Raw genomic sequence first — 14,470 nt, 5'->3', positions numbered from 1 at the left:
AATTCACTCACTCGGTCTGGATTTACTATTACTCAGAGAGCTGAAATTAGAGCACTAAGCCGGGCTTTAGAAACATTTTCCACTCAGCCCATGAATATTGTAAGTGACTAGGCTTGCTCAGTTTATTTACTACAAAATCTCGAAACAGCTTTAATGAAATCCAATCTCAAGCCCACCCTGCGTGCTCTTTTTCCTTGACTTCAGAAGTTGCTGGATCAACACACACATCCTGTCTTTATCACACATATTCGTGTCCACAGCTCACTGCCTGGTCCATTAGCCTCTGGCAATGAACAAGCAGACCTACACATGGTGACATCACTGCTTGACCAAGTCACCCAATCACATCAATCTTTCCACCAAAAATTGGAGAAATTTAGCTAAACAATTTCAACTTACCCAGAGACTAACGAAACAAATTATCCTGCAATGTCCAGCTCACAGGCACATCCCCTCCTTCCACAGGTGTTAACCCTAGAACACTAGAACCTAATCAGTTATGGCAAATACATGTGACATGCCTCCCTGAATTTGGAAGACTTAGATGTGTACATGTAGCCATTGATACCAACACTCATTTAATTAGTGTACATGCTCTGCCTGGAAAGTCAACTCAATATGTCATTAAACGTCTTCTTTTAACTTTTGCATTTATAGAATGGCCCACAAAAAGTAAAACTGATAATGGTCCAGCTTATGCCAGCTCACAATTTCAATAATTTTGTCACACACGGAACATCCAAAATTCCATATAACTCCCAAGGTCAGGCAATAGTAGAACTGGCCCACTTTACCCTTAAAAATATACTCAGAAAACAAAAAAGGGGGAGTATGTGAAATGACCCAGCAACATTATTGGCACAAGCCTTATTTACCCTTAATTTTATAAATTCAGATGACAAATTTCAATCAGCTGTAGAAAATCACTTTGCTGAAACCTCTCAAGACATAAAACCTGCAGTTTTATGGATAGATGTGACCAGTAATGAATGGTGTGGTCCAAGTGAATTATTAACATGGAGAAGAGGGTATGCTTGTGTCTACACCCTATCATGCAGGTCCTCTTTGGACCTCAGCATGATGCATTAAATCATACCATGGCGTGGCTAGGACCCAACCCAATACCAGAGATGCAGAAGATGACTCTGCAGGACCCACAACCCCAGACGATGCAGCTTCTATGGATGACACAGCCCTGGATGGCACGTGGAGTATGCTGAAAAAGACAACTCAGGAGGCTGAACAGATCCTACTCGGGACACAGACACCATTTACTCCAAATAATTTCTTTCTTGCTATGCTTTCTGTTGTACACTGTAACTGATGTAGGGTATTAATCCTTTTTATGCTGTCGCTTTGTCTGCAACCTGTACCTGCTACACTCTATTGGGCTCATATCTTAGACCCACCTTTCTTTCACCGTGTCACCTGAGCAGATACCCCCTCCCCAGCTTATAATAACATGACTGCTTGGCTAGGAGGGATAGATTTACCCCCAGTGGGGTCCCTCAATAATGACACACATTGGACTAAGGTGCCAGATAACACTATGTATCATTCCACTATCTTCCCACAGTGTTCCAAGTTATAAAGGTTCTAACCCTTACTGTTTACCTGCCCAAAAACAAGTATGGCTGCATTATGGCAAAGGAAATGTCTTCACATTCTTAGCTGCAGGTAGCCTCAAACTGGGCAATGCAATCAATGTTTCTTTTCCAAATATTCCTTCCTGTGCTAAAGAACTAAGCAAGGAAGGTAGTGGAAACAAGCCTGTAGCCTAAACTGGAGCCCCCGTGGCTGGCTGCAGGGCAGCCTTACTAATGTCTTTATCAATCGCAGTTTCATAAGTGCATCTCGTTCCCCTATAATTTGGGCTGATGGGTGGATGGAATATACCAGACACGAGTAGATTCCATGCCACCCCAAAGCACCTTATGGTGCCTGGGACATCTTAGCACCTCCCTTAACTCCTGGCATGGGACATCTCATAATTCCAGTAGCAACTATACTGTAACCTTTATTCATAATCACACCCATCAGTGCCTGATTTTCACTCCTCATCCATGTTTTCCTTAAGAGAACTAACATTTCCATCATGCCCCAAAACTCCACGTCTGTGACCCGGGTGCCGGGAAAGGCTTGATTTGCCTCACGTATCACTAATCACAACGTATCTCATTTAAAAATCACTAGTGTCATGTTATTAAGGAGACAATCTGACGCATTCCTACCAGTCAATTTGACATGGAATTGGCAAGGTTCCTCTGTCCTTGCCACCTTAGAACGTGCCCTGTCCCGAGTCAGACACAGAATATTCACAGTTAGACTTATGGTATTTATAGTCTCAGCTATAGTCATCCTGAACACTGCCAGTGTTGCTGTGGCATCTATTGTACAAACAGCTGCCTTTCGGGATAATCTGGCCAAAAAGGTGTTTCATTAACTTCTCTTACAGCAAGGCATAGATCAAAAACTTCTTGCACATCTGCAAGCCCTCAAGGCTGCTTTAGAGTATGTGGCAGAGCGATGAGCTACACGGGCATTCTGACAGCAATTAATCTGCTACTGGGAACAGAAACATATCTGTGTCACTTCTCTACCGTGGAATCAATCCATACATAGTTGGGATGCGGTGAAACAACACCTCTGGGGATCCTTTCATGACAATGTAAGGATGTAATGGCAGATGTAAAGCAACTTAAAACTACAACTGTAGAATCCCTTCACACTATAGATCTACACACCCAAAAAACAACCGTATGGAAGGGTGTGCAAGATCCTCTCTCCAGGTTGGAGCCCCGTTCCTGGGAGTCACTCTTTGACGGGAAAAGAATGTTGCTAATCGTACTCATATTTGTTTTGTTATTTGTTAATTCCAGGATGCAAAACCAGAATAAAAGCAGTGATTGCCTCACCTGACAGACATGTTGCTGCTCTATCTCTTTGGTCAACAGGACCTGATGTTAAAAACAAAAAAGGGTAAAATATGGGGATTCTGTCAAGCTGGTGGGAGAAATTTAGCTATAGAAAATATGCACAAACTCTTTTGGAAGGCCTGAGGGTTTTTCCTATCGCTCTTGGGTAAGGCAGCCTTGTCCCCTTAGTTAATAAATTGCAGTAGAAACAAAGGAATGTGGGGAGTTTACCTAACTTGTTTACTCATGTGGTCCTATAAACTAACCTTGGATCATTCTGGTTGGTTTTTCTCAGCAGGGGTTGACCAGGGATATTATTACCCACTAATGGTGCTTGCTTTAGGCCTTGGAACCTGTCCTTTAATCTCTACATTCTAGTGGTGTTGACTCAAAGCCTTTGTCATTTAATGTGTGGTGAATAAAGGCCACCGAGGCCAGCGTGTCATGGCCATAGCTGCCATCTCTCTCAGGAGTCTCCATGAGTGGTGCGGACACCCCAACCTGCTCATACGCTGAACATCTGTGTCTGGGTGAATTTATTCATCCATCCTTGAGTCAGGGTCTGCAGGACAGACTCCACAGGTGGTGACCCAACAGTGGTGCCCTGTGTGAGGAAACTCAGCACTTTGCATTTTTAGCTTCTCAAATTTAAACCCTAAAATATAGGATGAACAACATTTGTCCAGAAATTACTTTTACAAATGTTTGGCTCATTTTGTCTACTAGCAACTAGGGGTCAGTTTGAGCTCCTGGTGCCATCAGAGTTCCTACCTCTCACTAACATGCAAACCTGGGCATGTCTCACTGCTTATTACCCTCCTATTCTCTGACTCTGTTCCTGTGACCCAAATTCAGTTTTCAGTTACTCTTGTCTTTCTGGCGCTAGAACAGATGAACCTGCTTTTCCTTCCACTAACTCTTGTCTCTAAGGTTTTGTTTTCCAGCAGTGAGCAGTGGAACCTAGATTCAGTTGCAGTTTCTGGCACCCAACATGGGTCTGTGAGCCTTGGGTGGCCTAGCTTGCCTGGCTCCCACCAGATGGAGCAATTGGCAGTGGTGGCACCAGGGCTCACGCACCCCACAGCTCAGATTCCAAGGACATCAGCAGCTGCCAAGAATGGTTTTGTCTTGGAGATTCTCCCCCTTTCCCCCTTTGTGGTATCAGATGCCTGCAACACTTCATTGTTTTGAGGAAATGTGGTGTTTGTGGAAGTCAGTAGGCTCAATGGCAGACTAAGTGACCTTAGCATATACGGCCAGGAATTCCCTTTTCCTCCATGTGGGCTTTTCCTCAGAATAAGCCACATTATTTTTTGTATTTCACTGGGGTAGGTATCCTGTTGGAGAGGGGGCAGTGTTGTTGGACTTTTATCCCGTCTAAAAACCAGTTCATGTGTCTGTCTGTTTTCATGGGGCCTGGGTTTATGTGTTTAAAAACATAAAAAACTTCAAAAACAGGCCAGGAGTTATGAGACTTCAGGTAATTACAATTATAGCTTGTTCTTTTTTGCATATTTTAAAATTGATGGACAAATTAGAACAACAAACAAAAAAATTTCAGACCTCAAGTGATTAACCTGCAGCTATAGAGTTAAATATACAATCTTCTAATACAGCCATCCTCAATGTTTTTGACCAAAGGGACCGCTTTCACGGAACACAATTTTTCCACAGACTGGGAGAGGGGATTGTTTTGGGATAATTCAAGTGCATGACATTGATTGTGCACTTTATTTCTACACTGTAATATAGAATGAAATAATTCTACAATACACCATCATGTAGAATCAGTGGGAGCTCAGCTTGTTTTTCTGTAACTAGATGGTCCCATCTGGGGGTGAGGGGAGACAGTGACTGATCATGAGGCATTACGTTCTTATGAGGAGCAGGCAACCCACATCCCTCACATACACAGTTCACAGTATGGGTCATGCTCCTGTAACGCTGCCACAGTCTGACAGGAAGCAGAGCTCAGACAGTCATTGAGCAATGGAGAGTGGCTGTCAATACAGATGAAGCTTTGGTCTCTGGCCTGCTGCTCACCTCCTGCTCTGCAGCCCAGTTCCTAACAGGTCAGAGACTGGTCTGTGGCCCACAGGTTGGAGACCCCTGTTCTAAAGCTCTCTATCTATTTTTCTCTTTTCTGTCTGCTTTAAATCTACTATAAGTAAGCCACTAGTATTAAAATAAACCTCAATGTTTATTATACCACTAATTCAAGTTCGTTTGGAAATTTTATTTTCTTATACAGTTCAGCTAGTTTCAGCCAAAATGTAAATATTAAAAACTTATTTTCAATAAAGAAGGGGGGAGAATAAGGTTTTTAAAAACTCAACTGCCATAAAAAATGCTTCACCCAAAATGGTTAGTCACAGCTTTTATTAGATTATCTATCACGGCAAACAAAGTTTACCCATGTAAAAAGGTCCTGATTTTGTCAGAAATTTAGAAATATATTTAAATCCAGCTATCTTTTATAAGATAGTGAGTTTGTGACACTGTCTCATGGCTAGAATTCTGAGGTAAAAGCCATGAAATGTTTATTTGTGCAGTGTGTATGCATGTTTAAATGAATATAAATATACATATACACATATATGTGTGTGTGTGTGAGTAACATGAAATCAAATGAACATAAATGAGGACTCAGAAATTAAACAAATAAATATAAATGCTTTAAGTTCATATAAACTTACCAGCCGGGTATGGTGGCATTTGCCTCTGGGCCCAGCTACTCAGGAGGCTGAAGTGGGAGGATCACTTGAGCCCAGGAGGTAGAGGTTACAGTGAGCCAAGATGGTGCCACTGCACTCCAGCCTGGGTGACAGACTAATTCCTTGTCTCCAAAAAAAAATACATAAATGAAATAAATAAACAAATAAAAATAAAGTGTTATAACTTACGTTATGTATAGCTAATAGCTACAAGTCTATGTGGCTTGGCTTGTATAGCTACAAGTTTGCATAGCTAATAGTTCCAGGCCCATTCTGTCCCTCACTGGGGCTCCCTGTGGCTGTTGGTTTGATGCAGAAAGACAGGACAAGTCAAAGTAGGGAGCCTCCAGGTTTGTAGTAGAGTCAGAGACTTTCTGATCAGCAGCTGGTTGAAGAAATTATTATCTAAAGATCTGGACTCCCTAGAAAGGAGTGTGTGGGTTAAGAAATGGGGTTGTGGAGACCAAAGTTCCCGTTATGCTGAAGCCCCCAGGTAGAAAGCTTCGTAGAGAACACCTTGTAAATCAGATTTTCAAAGGTGCCAGACTCTTAGTTAATTATCTTCTGAATCTGAGAAAAGGTCTGGAAAGTGAAGGAGATTCTCTATAGAATGCAGATTTTTCCCACAAAAGACAACTTTGCAGGACCATTCCAAAAACATGTCACATAAATATATTTTGGGGTAAAATACTTGGATTTCTCTCAGGACCTGCTATCTGTCATGTTGGTTATGGCTACGAAGAGTCTGTTTGGTCAGTCTGAAGGTCTCTGTTTTAATGTGAATGCTGGTCAGCCATGCCTGAATTCCAAAGGAAGGTAATGTGAATGCCTGAATTCCAAAGGAAGGAGAACCTAATGATGCATGTCCAACCCCCACTTCCAATTATCGTGTGAACTAGCTTTTCAGGTTTACTTCGGAATGCCTTTGGCTGAGGAGAGGGTCCATTCAGAGGGTTGAATTTTATTATTTTTATTAAGCTATTCAGATGGCATTCTTCTCCGTCTGGCCAAGATTTGCCAATCGCAACATCAATGACCACTGAAGTTTAATTTTATTCCATAGCATTGCCAGAATGGCATGACAGCCTGCTCCCCATCCATCCTGTCCCTTTATGGGACTCCCTCTAGCCAAAGTGAGAGAGTAGGAAGGAAGAAACCAGTCAGGCAGGCAGTTAGTGTGGATCCTCAGTTGAATCCCTTCAAATGAAAGAACAACCTGCAGGCACAGCTAAGGGAACTTGCACAGGGTGGTTGCCCAAGACATGCCCACAGCTGCACAGATAAGAAAGGCCACACAGGTGACTTGCCCAGACATGCCCGCAATGGAAAACTCTGTGCCTTGACACACACGCAGTAAGCAGAATAAAACAATATGGAGTAACTTAAGCTAAGGGCCTGTGTGTACATTAGGAGAATGTGGAGCTACCAGAAGTTTGCACTGTATCCAAATAAGATGCCCAGCCCTCATAATTTTCTTATAAAAGCCTTTACATTTAAATGTGAAACAGCAATGTTCTTTTGAGCCCTCTCTGCATGGTGGATAGCTTTCTTCTTTTGCTTATTAAACTTACACTCCGACCTCACCCTTTGTGTCCGTGCTCCTTAATTCTCTTGGGGGTGAGACAAATAACTCCAGGTGATACCTTACAATGAGAGAGTGCTACATTGTGGTGCATTGGTGAAACTATAACAAAGGGGCTTAGAGCCCAAAGACTTACAGCCAGTTTAAACATCCTAAGCCAGATGGGAATGAAGGTGGACAGGCATTCATCAACCTTTAAAATTCTTTAAGCAATACAAAAGCCAAAAAACCAAAAGCCAAAGGTGAGGTAAAAAAATTAATTTCTCTTTACCTTGTATGCATTGAGCTACTGTGTTCTTGGTTTTATTTACAGACTTGTACCTGTTAACTACATAAAATATAAGCCTGGTTAAAACCTTTTATGTAAGAAATTTAGATAATTTTGTTGTGCCATAATGCTTTTTACAGACATTTTAGTAATTTGTCCTAAGTTGGCTGGAAAAAAAATTATATATATATACACACATAAATCTCATACCTTTGGAGTATTATACCAGGGAGGCTTTGTCATGAGGCACCTTTATCCTCTCAGTACATTTCTTTCAATTCTATGGGAAACAGGAAATTTGTTATGGTTTAGATGGATGTAAAGGGGTTGGGTAATAACCCAGGAGGTGAAAGCAGCTTGTTTTACTAGGTGTTTAGTCATCTGCATATCCATCTTTGATTTAGAGGGTCTGAACTCATATTGTCTCTCAAAATCGGCTGTTACAATCTCACGCACCCATCTCTTCCGTGATAGGCCCTGGGTCTAGAGTGAGGGTGATTGTATAGTTTTAGCAGCAGGGCATTGGCAGTGACAGATAGTTTTGGCCCAATGGGATGCCAAATGAGGGAGATTTATAGGCTTTGTCAACTTATCTCTGATCATCAGAATACCATGATTCTGATTTTCTCAGAAGTAAAACAACAAGAAATAAATAACATTCCTAATTTTGACAATCAAGAGAATTTGTGTGTCACAACAGAAAAAAGAACCTATACTGTTAGGGTACCAATTAAAGACATCATGACGAAAATTATAACCTGTTTCATTTTCAGAGAGTTCTTGTTGTCAAGAAATAATCCATGATTCCATCTGCATGTAAAAATGAAGGCCAAAGCTGAGCACAGTGGCTCGCACCTGTAATCCCAGCACTTTGGAAGGCTGAGGCAGGCAAATCCCTTGAGTCCAGGAGTTTGAGACCAGCCTGGACAACAGAGCAAAACCCCATCTGTACTAAAACACAAAAATTAACAGGGCACGGTGGCACGCACCTGGAGTCCCACCTACTTGGGAGGCTGAAATAGGAAGATCACTTGAACCCAGGATGCTGAGGTTGCAGTGAGCTGAGATCGCACCACTGCACTCCAGCCTGGGGAAGAGGGAGATAATACTCTGTCTCAAATAAATAAGTAAATAATAAAAACAAAGGTCAGGGCCAGAATCTAGTAACAGGTATGGTACAGGTGAAATAATTTTTCTGTCTCTCTAGCCCCCCTTTTCTATTGAAGAAAACGTATAGGAAGACAAATTCATCTGCAAAATAAGTTTTAGGCTCATAGTACTTGAGGATTTGCATAAAGCGCAGCAACAATTGATAGGCTCTTCTCAGGCTGGCTCTGCTGGAACTTTACCTAAAAGCACATTATTTCAGTGAAAGCCTTGGGCAAGTAAAGTGTCCACAACTGTGTCCTGTTTCAAAGGAAAACAATCTTACTAAACTCATGCAAACCACTATATATTGCCGTAAAATGAGAAGAGTCAGAAATAGTTTCCAAATTGTGGAGAGCTCAGCTAGAGAGAAACGTACATTTTGCTCACAACAAAATATGATATCCAATCACTCTAAACTGTAAATATCTCACAAGAAAAACAAATGTCCTTAATGCTTCTTTAACCAGAGTGGCAGCCTTCCAAAGACGATGATGATGTTTGCTCACCTTGGAACTACGATTCACATGTGAAGAGCTATTTTTCAGTCACCGTAAAATCCACCAGCTCCTCACATAGTTACAGAGTCAATCTGAAGAGGAAAAAGAGGCTCCTCCTTGTATGTTGTCTTTGCATTACCCAGGTAGCAGCAGGTCCTATATGAAGCATTTATGTTTCAACATGGAACTCTTTTAGACACCATTATTTCCATTAGCTTCAGTTAACATCCCATAGCAAGGGTGGAACCGTCTCTGCTGATAGAAAGGATCAAAGTCTGTAAACTATTGTATGAGATTTATTCTGAGCCAAATATGAGTGTCTACTGGCCCACAGTACAGACCTCAGGAGATCCTGAGAACATGTGCCCAGGGTTGTTGAGTTACAGATTGGCTTTATGCATGTTAGGGGGACATAAGACACCCCTCAACACATGTAAGACGTGCATTGCTTCGGCCAGGAAAGGTGACACACTTCAAAGTGTGGGCTTTCAGGTCATAGAGAGTCATAGATTTTCTCGTTGGAAATTGGTTGAAAGAGTTCAGTTGTTGTTACATCAGGTAGTTAGTCAGGCCTGAGCAGGGCAGGAAAGGCTCTCCCCACCCCCATCAGGAATGTCAGGCGAGCATCAGGTGATTGTCAGGTGCTTACTAAACTGTCCCTCTCAAATAATAACTGATCACAACCAGCACCAGGAAAGGCTGTCTCCCAATACATAGAAAACACCTGAAACAGGTGACCAGCAGCTTCCCAATATGATCTCAGGAGCTGGATGAGTGTGCACTAGCATGCACACTAAGGTAAAATGGTGGCATTTGACTGGTCTATGACCTCCCAGGAACATTCAGCTGGCAAGGGAAGAATGCCTCAAGCGAGCATGCATACAACCCAGTTTTAATAAATGTTCACTCCTGCTCTAAAACTGGCTGCAGTATCTCAGTCTATATTATGTCATTTGGTCAAATTCTTTTTTCTGAGGAGGCAAGAATTGAAGTTACTGCAGACTCGTACAGATTTGCTGTCACTGACATACTTTGGTGCCATGTGACTCAAATAACACCCACTGCTAACATTATTATTTGAAGACCTGGAATCAATAGAAGAAACTGTCTGGGTTAAGGTCACTGTTGTGGTCACTTGGAAGGCCGAGACAGGAGAATCACCTGAACCCAGGAGGCAGAGGTGGCAGTGAGCTGAGATTGCACCACTGTACTCCAGCCCGGGAAACAAACAGTGAGACTTTGTCATGAGAAAGATAAGGCATTGTGGAGACCAAGGTTTCATCATGCAGATGAAGTCTCCAGCTAGCAGGCTGCGGAGCACTTATCAGACCTAAAAACTGTGCCGGATTCTTAGTCAATTATTTCCTGAATTAGGAAAAAGACCTGAAAAGAAACAGTGATTTTTGAACAGAATGTAGATTTTTGGCCAGGCACGGTGGCTCATGCCTATAATCTCAGCAATCTGGGAGGCCAAGGCAGGTGGATCATGAGGTCAAGAGATCAAGACCATCCCGGTCAACAAGGTGAAAACCCGTCTGTACTAAAAATACAAAAGTTAGCTGGGCATGGTGGTGCGTGCCTGTAGTCCCAGCTACTTGGGAGGCTGAGGCAGGAGAATTGCTTGAACCCGGGAGGTTGAGGTTGCGGTGAGCCGAGATCCTGCCATTGCACTCCAGCCTGGCTAACAAGAGCGAAACACCGTCTCAAAAAATAAAAGAGAATGTGGATTTTCCCTGCAAGAGACAGCCTTGTAGGGCCATTTCAAAATACATCAAATAAATATATTTTTGGACAAAATGCTTTGATTTTATGTTGCTTATCTGTTACTGATAATACTAGAGTCAGTTTGACATTTGGTATCTCACTGTCACAAAGAGTCTCTTTTGTCAGTCTTAAGATCTCTGTGTTGATGTTAGTGGTGGTCAGTTATGCCCAAATTTCAAAGGAGGAGGGTATCAGGAGGCATGCCTGACCCAACTTCTCACCATGGCTTGGCCTAGGTTTTCAGGTTTGGTTTTGAATGCCTTTGGCAGAGAAGAGGGATCCATTGTACTGGTTAGAGGGCTTCTAATTTCATTGTTGGTTGCAGCCCTGAAGTGGAAATTCTCTAGTCCCAATTCCCAGTGGTTGTGATACTCGACAGGCTTGTAGGCTTTTGCTATTGGACCCAATAAACATTCCACAAATGGCTGGGCATGGTGGCTCACCTCCGTAATCCCAGCAGTTTGAGAGGCTGAAGTGAGTGAATTGCTTGACCTCAGGATTTCGAGATTAGCCTGGCCAACATGGTGAAACCTCATCTCTATAAAAAACAAACAAAATAACAGTCCACGAAGGGCTGTGAAGTGGAGAAGTTTTCCTTGCCGGCACCCCAGCTTCTACCCTAGGTTCTGTAATCCTAGGCAGTCTTACTAGTTCCCATTGATCATGATCCATGAACATTTCCCCAAAGGGCAGATTTACGTGCCCTCAGTTTTATAGTATTGGGGGGAGTGTTCCCTGCTCAGATACAGTACCCATTTTCATAAGACATTTACGTCAAGAAGTCATAACTAGGGAACGATTCAAGATGGCCAATCACTAACATCATAGGATTGCAGCTCTCAGTGAAAGTGCAGAGAACGAGAGGATGCCACACTTTCAGACAAATTTTGGTCACTCATGGAACAGAAGATTCCAAGTGGAGGAGGCGCATGGGTCGCCAGCACGACTCTTGTGGCCGGTGCAGAGGTTTTGCCAGCACCTCGGCATGACAGCTCTTGGTGCAGAGTAAACGGGACTGGTTCCCCTTCTGACCGAGGTTATTACGGACTCAAGAAGGAAGCAAGACTGGAGATTCCCAGGCAGAAATGCACCATCCGTCTTAACGTCGCTGTTTTGGCCGGCACAGTGAGTTGCTCATATTTCGGCCCTGGGAATTAACAACTTGGACATCCACCCAGAGACCTAATCTGAAAGTTGGTAATTACAAAGACGACAGGTGGATAAATTTACAATGATGAGAAGAAACCATTGTAAAAAGTCTGAGAATACTAAAAACCAGAATGCCTCTCCCTCTAAAGAGGATAGCAGTTCCTCATCAACAAGGGAACAAGGCTTGGTGGAGAATGAGTGCATCCCATTAACAGAATCAGGCTTCAGAAGATGGATAATAAGAAACTTCTGTGAGTTAAAAGAACATGTTGTAGCCCAATGTAAAGAAACTAAGAACTTTGAAAAAAGGTTTGATGAAATCCTAATGAGAATAGACAACTTAGAGAGGAATATACGTGAATTAATGGAACTGAAGAATACAATACAGGAACTCCGAGAAGTATGCACAGGTTTAAACACTCAAATTGTTCAAGCAGAAGAAAGGATATCAGAGGTCGAAGTCCAACTTAATGAAATAAAATGAGAAGATAAGATTAGAGAAAAAAGGATAAAAAGGAATGAGCAAAGTCTCCAAGAAATGAGGGACTATGTGAAAAGACTAAATTTACGTTTGATAGGTGTACCTGAATGCAATGGAGAGAATGAATCCAAGCTGGAAAATACCCTTCAGGATATTATTCAGAAAAATTTTTCTAAACTAGCAAAACAGGACAATATTTAACCCCAGGTAATACAGAGAACCCCACAAAGATATTCCTCAAGAAGAGCAACCCCAAGGCACATAATCATTAGATTCACCAGGGTTGAAATGAAGGAGAAAATACTAAGGGCAGCCAGAGAGAAAGGTCAGATTACCCACAAAGGGAAGCCTATTAGACTTACAGCACATCTCTCAGCAGAAACTCTGCAAGCCAGAAGAGAGTGGGGGCCAATATTCAACATCCTTAAAGAACAGAACTTTCAGCCCAGAATTTCATATCCAGCCAAACTAAGCTTCACAACTGAAGAAAAAATAAAATCTTTTATAAACAAGCAAGAACTCAGAGATTTTATTACCACCAGGCCTGCTTTACAAGAGCTTCTGAAAGAAGCATTACACATAGAAAGAAACAACCAGTATTAGCCTTTCTAAAAATATACCAAAAAGTAAAGAGCATCAACATAAAGAAGAATTTACATCAACGAATGGATAAAACAGCCAGTTAACAACAAATGGAAGTAATCCTAAATTTAAGTCGACTAAATCCCCCAATCAAAAGATACAGCCAAAACCCAATGGCATGTTACATCCAGACCCATTTCACATGCAAGGATACACAAAGACTCAAAACAAAGGGATGGAGAAAGATTTACCAACCAAATGGAGAGCAAAAATAAATAAATAAATAAATTAAAAGCAGGAGTTGCAATTCTCGTATCTGATAAAATAGATTTTAAAGCAACAAAGATATGGTGGTAAAAGGATCAATGCAACAACAAGAGCTAACGATCCTAACACCCAGATACATAGAGACTTAGACTCAATGAGACAGAAAATTAATAAGGATATCAAGGACTCGAACTCAGATCTGGAACAAGTAAACTTAATAAATATGTATAGAGCTCTCCACTTTAAATACACAAAATATACATTCTTGTCAATACCACATCACACCTACTCATAGGTTTAAATGAAATATTGATTGGCCATTATTAATACCTATTTTTTTTAGAATAAAGCAACATTTCCATTCTCTCTCCCTCTTTTTCTTCCTCTTTCTTCCTCTCCTTCACTCCTTTTATTCTTTCCTTCTCTCAAAAAAAAGAAGAAAAAAAATCAACCTGTAGACCTCTAGATCCAGGTCGGCAATGTCTCTCTCATTGCCCGATTTCCTTCCTTCCCTTCTCTCCCTCCCTCCCTCCCTCCCTCCCTCCCTCCCTCCCTCCCTCCCTCCCTTTCTCCCTTCCTCCCTCCCTCCCTCCCTCCCTTCCTCCTTTCCTCCCTTCCTGCCTTCCTCCCTTCCTCCCTTCCTACCTTCCTCCCTTCTCCCATTCCTATAAAAACAAAACAAAACAAAACAAAAAACAAACAAAGTCATAACTACCAAACACGAAGCCTGTTTAAACATCTCAAATTTTTTACTCCTACCAATCCTTACATTCTTAAATATCTGGTCCCAGGAACTTTATTTCCCTACCTCCTCTCCAGTGAAAAAGGGTTTGGGTTTTTGCAGCACAGGGTTGAGCCAAGAGACTCCTGCCCTTTTGCCAATATTTATCTTGACTCACCTGAGGCAATGTCAATATTGTCATTAAAACCTTTGACTTTTGATTTTTCTTTTTCTTGAGACAGGGTTTTGCTCTGTCACCCAGGCTGGAGTGCAGTAGCACGATCTCAGCTCACTGCAACCTCTGCCTCCCGGGTTCAAGTGATTCTCCTGCCTCAGCCTCCCAAGTAGCTGGAATTACAGGTGTGTGCCACCACACCCAGC

At 42.1% G+C, this 14,470-nt stretch overlaps 1 non-coding gene across 2 annotated transcripts; it reads right to left on the bottom strand.

The window, feature by feature from the left end:
* Positions 1–5,611: 5,611 nt before the first annotated feature.
* On the bottom strand, positions 5,612–14,226 carry LOC108589839 (uncharacterized). 2 transcript variants are annotated; one of them, XR_013531407.1, is made up of 5 exons: positions 14,177–14,226; positions 11,333–11,427; positions 9,135–9,380; positions 7,690–7,759; positions 5,612–5,756 (listed from the first exon to the last, which is right to left on the bottom strand). It is a non-coding gene; the product is annotated as an uncharacterized LOC108589839 (transcript). The 2 variants fall into 2 exon arrangements; XR_013531408.1 differs by having other exon boundaries at positions 9,135–9,377.
* Positions 14,227–14,470: the final 244 nt, after the last annotated feature.

Source organism: Callithrix jacchus, chromosome X (assembly GCF_049354715.1).
Source record: "Callithrix jacchus isolate 240 chromosome X, calJac240_pri, whole genome shotgun sequence".
Taxonomy (NCBI): Eukaryota; Metazoa; Chordata; class Mammalia; order Primates; family Cebidae; genus Callithrix; species Callithrix jacchus.
The sequence above is the reverse complement of the archived record's forward strand: the minus strand, read 5'-3'. Positions and strand labels throughout refer to the sequence as shown.